This window comes from Musa acuminata, chromosome BXJ2-11 (assembly GCF_036884655.1).
Source record: "Musa acuminata AAA Group cultivar baxijiao chromosome BXJ2-11, Cavendish_Baxijiao_AAA, whole genome shotgun sequence".
NCBI classification, from domain to species: domain Eukaryota; kingdom Viridiplantae; phylum Streptophyta; class Magnoliopsida; order Zingiberales; family Musaceae; genus Musa; species Musa acuminata.
In genome coordinates this window covers 7,127,546-7,133,960 of record NC_088348.1, presented here as the reverse complement: position 1 = coordinate 7,133,960, position 6,415 = coordinate 7,127,546, and positions in this window count along the sequence as shown.

The window sequence follows — 6,415 nt, the reverse complement described above, 5'->3', positions numbered from 1 at the left end:
ATGCCATTGGAGGTTACTCCTACTTCATTACATTTACTGATGATTTCTCAAGGTATGGATATGTGTACTTAATGAAGTACAAGTCCGAGGCCTTTGAGAAATTCAGAGAGTATAAGAATGAGGTGGAGAACCAGACTGGAAAGAGTATCAAAACTCTTCGATCAGATCGAGGAGGTGAGTACTTAAGTACAGAGTTTACTCAGTTCCTCAAGGACCATGGGATATTATCCCAATGGACACCTCCTTACACACCTCAGCTCAATGGTGTCTCTGAAAGGAGAAATCATACTTTATTAGATATAGTACGGTCCATGATGAGTTTCGCTGACCTACCCATCTCATTCTGGGGATATGCCCTAGAAACCGCAGCTTACCTTCTGATCAGAGTTCCAACTAAGTCGGTAGTGTCTACACCATATGAGATATGGAAAGGGAAGAAGCCTGATCTTAAGGTTGTTAAGATTTGGGGCTGCCCTGCCCACGTTAAAAGACACAACCCCGATAAGTTAGAATCAAGGATAGAGCGATGCATATTTGTGGGATACCCCAAGGAAACTTGTGGGTATTACTTCTATCATCCCGAGGACAAAAAGGTCTTTGTAGCTAAGAGAGCAGTGTTCCTTAAGAAGGAACACATTCTTGGCGGAGACAGTGGGAGAATGATAGAGTTGAGCGAAGTTAGAGAACCAAGCTCAAGCATCACTCTACAGCCCGAGTCTGTTCAGGTATCTAATACACAAGTTTCAACTTTACGCAGGTCTGATAGAGTATCTCATCCTCCTGAAAGATATGTGGGACATATTAGAGGAGAGGATGCTGAGGATATTGATCCTCAGACCTACGAGGAGGCTATTATGAGTATAGACTCCGGGAAGTGGCAAGAAGCCATGAATTCTGAGATGGATTCTATGTACTCCAATAAGGTTTGGAACCTAGTTGATGCGCCCGAAGGTATTGTACCCATCGGTTGCAAGTGGATCTTTAAGAAAAAGATCGGAGTAGATGGAAAGGTAGAGACCTATAAAGCAAGGCTAGTGGCTAAAGGGTATCGTCAAAGGCAATGTGTTGATTACGACGAAACCTTCTCACCCGTAGCAATGCTAAAATCCATCAGAATTCTATTGGCTATTGCAGCACACTATGATTATGAGATCTGGCAGATGGATGTGAAAACTGCATTCCTCAATGGGAACCTCGAGGAGGAAGTGTATATGATGCAACCTGAGGGGTTCGTGTCCAAGAACTGCCCAGATAAGGTGTGTAGGTTGCTTATATCCATTTATGGACTAAAGCAAGCTTCCCGAAGTTGGAACATAAGATTTGATGAGTCAATCAGATCTTATGACTTCGTTAAGAATGAAGATGAGCCTTGTGTGTACAGGAAGGTAAGTGGGAGTGCTATCACCTTTTTGGTGTTATATGTGGATGACATCCTCATCATTAGGAATGACGTAGGAATGCTATCCACAGTAAAGACTTGGTTATCTAGACACTTCTCCATAAAGGACTTAGGGGAAGCATCCTATATCTTGGGGATTAGAATCTATAGAGATAGATCCAAGAGGATGCTTGGCTTGTCCCAGTCCAGGTACATAGAAACCATTGTCAAAAGGTTTGGCATAGAAAATTCCAAAGGGCAAACATAAATATGATACCTTATGCCTCAGCAATAGGGTCTATCATGTATGCCATGCTATGTACTAGGCCTGATATAGCGCATGCTCTGAGTGTCACGAGCAGGTATCAGGCGGATCCAGGCTTGGAGCACTGGAAAGCAGTAAAGTGTATCCTTATGTACTTGAGAAGGACTAAGGATCTTTTGCTAGTATATGGAGGTAATAGCCTTAAGGTTGAAGGCTTCACTGACTCAAGTTTTCAGTCTGATGTCGATGATAGCAAGTCGAATTTAGGGTATGTGTACACCTTGAATGGAGGAGCAGTGTGCTGGAAGAGTTCCAAACAAAATACCACTACTAACTCGACCACAGAGGCGGAGTACATTGCTGCATTAGATGCAGCAAAGGAGGGAGTCTGGGTGAAGAAGTTCATCACAGATTTGGGAGTCGATACAGATAGCGACAAGTCGACTTCCTTATATTGCGACAACTATGGGGTGATTACTCAAATAAGGGAACCCGGGTCTCATCAGAAGTGTTCTGAGGAGGTTCCAGCTTATAAGAGAGATCGTAACCCGAGGAGATGTAGTAGTGGAAAGAGTTTCATCCGAAGATAACATTGCAGATCCACTGACAAAGCCGTTGTCTCAGATTGTCTTTGAGCGTCACAGGAGTCTGATGGGGATCAGACACATAGGTGATTGGCTTTAGGTCAAGTGGGAGATTGCTAGTCATAGGTGCCCAGCAAGCCAATCACGTGAGTGATAGCACGTGTGACTTGATACAGAATCTTTTTGCTTATTATATTTTGGCGTATATCACTTTATAACTATTGCATAAATGCATATATATATATATTGTGATGTCCTTGGATTTGTGCAATGGGAATCGGATCGTGATGAGATCACGATAATGAGATCGATTCACCTTTAAACACATATCCTAAATAATCCCGGTCATAGGTTACTCGAGAGGGACATCGTGATAACCGGATAGACTAGTGTGTTGTATACCCGTCCATATAATGGATGCAGCTGGTCTCATAGCTGCTCGTGTAGGGACACTAGGGATACAGTACAGGTGCTCATTGGAGAATGAGTTCACTAATTGATCCGCTTACGGAATGCTGGATGGTTGATGATGCCTTATTGTCAGACAGTGATTCCGTAGTCCTAGTGGTGTATCTGGTCCTTAGACTTGAGACACCAACGATGTCCTGTATGAGTGCTCCACTCTTTGATACCAGACTTATAGGTTTGGTTGTCCCCAGATCTAGTACAGCTGGTCATTGGGAGTGGTAGTCGACCTTACGAGGGCTATTGAGTGTCAATAGAGGATCATCCACTCTCGGCGTCATGAGAGGAATATCCTATGTGTTCTTGCTCAAACAAATCCCTGGCCAGGGTCATTCGGGTTGAGAGAGAAAGAGTTCTCCGGGATAATCCGATTAGAACGAGACTCGAGTAGAAACCGTATGGGTCTGACAGCACCATGCTCGATATACGGTCTCTGGGATATTAGATGGATGAGGGACTATAGGTACATGGTAAATGAGGACAAACAGGTCCAATGGATTGGATTCCCCCGTATCGTCTGGGGACTACGGCGTAGTGGCCTAGTACGTCCGTAGTCGATGAGTCGAGTGAATTATTACAGAGATAATAATTCACTGAGTTAGAAGGAGTTCTGACAGGTATGACTCACGGCCAGCTCGATATTGGGCCTAGAGGGTCACACACATATGGTAGGCATTGCGATGAGTAGAGGTTCGGATATGAGATATCCGACGGAGCCCTTGTCTTATTGGATGCAGATCCAATACCCACTAGGGAAGGACCCATTAGGGTTTGACACGGGATCTCTATAAATAAGAGGGATTCACAGCCTCATAGGCTAGAGTCTTTGCTTGCCTTTCCTATTCTCCTCTCCCTCTCCACCTTAGAGCAGGCCTGGAGTTTTGAGGAGCGTCGTCGCAACCCTGCTGTGTGGATCACCGCTAGAGAGGAGGACGCTTGACCTCCTTCACCCTCTCCTAAGGATCTGCAAGGAAACAGGGATATACGATCTCCCTAGGTAACACAATCTCTATACGCAGTTTTGTGTTTTGCGGATTTTTGCGCACCTATCTTCGCACGACGACGAACATCTTTTTGGGAATCGGGGATTTTATTTTCTTGTTCTTCCGCTGCGCATGTGATGTCGCCCCCATGATTTCCCAACAGCTTGAACTGTCTATGGCTCAGGCGGGCGGGCCGCGCTGAGGTGGACTCGACAGTCTATGGCTGAGGGGGTGCGACTCAAGCGAGAAGGCCGCGCTGAGGTGGGCTCGGCAGTCTATGGCCGAGGAGCTCGGCGTAGGCGGGCTACGGCCGAGGGACACGGCTCAGGCAGGCAAGCCGCGCTGAGGTGGGCTCGACAATCTATGGCCGCGAGATGCAACTCAAGTGGGTAAGCCGCCCTGAGGTGGGCTCGGTAGTCTATGGCCGAGCCATGTCGACTCAGAAGACTTCAAGCCGGGGCTAACCACGAGCCGAGAGGGGGTCAGGTAGATACTGAACCTTGGCTCGAAAGAGACTGAGGCGGGGCTTGGATTTCTTTTCATAAGGACTACATTGGGTAGCCATCGCGGGTGCTTGACCTCTGTTATGGAGCCCACGGTCGGGGGCCATTCCTTCTCCTCACGGTCGCCCAGGCCTCCGCGGCGATGTACCAGTTAGCGCGTTGGAGCATCTCTGGCACCGTGGTGGGAGGTTGCTCCGCAAGGGATCAGAGGAATTTGGAAGGTCGCAGGCCTATCATAAACGCCTGCACTAACAGAGAGGGGTGAGTGTCCGGCAGGCCCCGGATTTGCGTGGTAAAACGATCAACAAAATGGGAGAGGGGCTCGTCCTCCCTTTGTTTGAGTCCGAGGAGCAGTGCTGCAGAAGGCTTTGGCCATGCATAGGCCATGAAGTGGAGCTCGAAGTCCTTGATGAGCTGGTTGAAGGAAGCGATCGTTCCGGTCTTTAAGGCGTCATACCACGCGTGGGTCGGCCCTCTCAGAGTGGTAGGGAACGCTCTGTACATCAAGACATCAGAGGTTCCGCATAGCGCTATCTGGGCGCAAAAAGCAGCTACATGGTCTGCCGGGTCGATGGAGCCATCGTAAGCGTCCAGAGAGGGGAGCTAGAAGTCCGGGGGGACTGTCTGATCCCGTATCTCAGGCGTGAAGGGAGACCCTTGGTATGCGTCCACCTCGAGCTCTCCCTTGGACCTACGAACCTCTTTCTGCACCTCGTCGAGTCGCTGACTGACGAAGCGCAACTGGGCCCGCAGGGAGTCCAAAGAGAGTGTCTCGGGTTCCGAGCGACCGCTCGGGTTTGCCATCACTGGATCCCCGAGTGGGGTCGGTCGGACCCAAGGTGAAGTGGGGGGCTCCGGAAGTGTTGTGTGGGCCCGAACGGGCGGTTCGCCTTATCGCAGTGGTTGGACTACGGGTGGGTGCGCCGGATGAGGAACGAGCGGGTTGATGGTTTGCACCACGTCCATCAGAGCTCGGACTTGACGGGTGAGGTCCTGAAAGGCCTCAGGTGATACGGGCGTCGAGTCAGCGGGAGCGCCGTCGGGCAGCGACAAACCCGGGTCGTTGAATATTCGCCAGTATCGTTCGGAGGTCGTGGCAGGGTGTTCGTCACGATGGCCTCCGTGCGGGGATGTTCCCCTAGGGCTTCAGTCGGGTGAGACCTGTCAGCCGTGGGCTCGTCTGAGCCGCTCGGGTGATCACATGACATTCCAGGCGCTCCTTCTAGTGCCAAAATATTGTGGTAAACAACTTGGGAGCTGTGGCCTCGGGGCCGACGTGGCTCGGTTCGGGTGCGGAAGGCGGGATCTTCCCGGTGCGGCCCTTGGGCTCACCGAGGGAGTCGGCTACGGCGGTCCGATCGGGATGGGGTCAACCGTCTCCGCTGGAGGGGGCTCCTTAGCTGGGCACGGGCCCCGTCTGCAGTCCTGAGACGTCGTACCACGCGTGGGTCAATTGTCTCCCTGGTGTGTTCTCTCCTCCCCCTTCCACTCATTCAAAGTGCGAGGGTATTTATAGGGAGGCTTACTGTTTCCTGAGGTGCCCGCTTGCAGGGGGCAGGCTGGTTGCGTTTGACATTAGTTTAGCGTGGCGTGAAGAGCCGAGCCTGAGTGGGCGTTAATGCGCCTCCGGCTGTGATCCGATCCGTTTGACCGGGTGCTGTCGCGTCGATCGAGGCGTGAGGCGTCGTCTGACATCAGCCGGGTCTTATCATAATTACTATCCTCATCAATATATATATATATATATATATATATATATATATATATATATATATATTATACATTTTAAAATAAAAAGTTGCCTAATACTATTACATTGATTCTCTTATGGAAATGAAGTAGAAGACTTCCATAATTACTTCCTAGTTGGACTGAAAGTGATTTTTGTAACATCTTGTCCTCTTGTCAAGTCAAGTCACGTTAAAATTTAAATAATAATGTGTACGAGTCAATGAGCTATATAGAATTAATATATATCATGTTTGACACTCATTCAATCTAAAAATTTATGTTTTTTTATTATGATATTTAGTATATATAGTCTATCTCTTTCAATTTGATGCGTGAGTATCTCTTTTTATTTTACACATATAAATGTTTCTAGTATAGCACAAGCCATTTGTGCTCTTGCCATTTGTGCTCTATCATGGCAATTTCACATAGGACCACCTTGTCAATATCGGCTAGTATAGCACAAGCCATTTGTGCTCTATCATGGCCTCCGTAATAAATTTGAT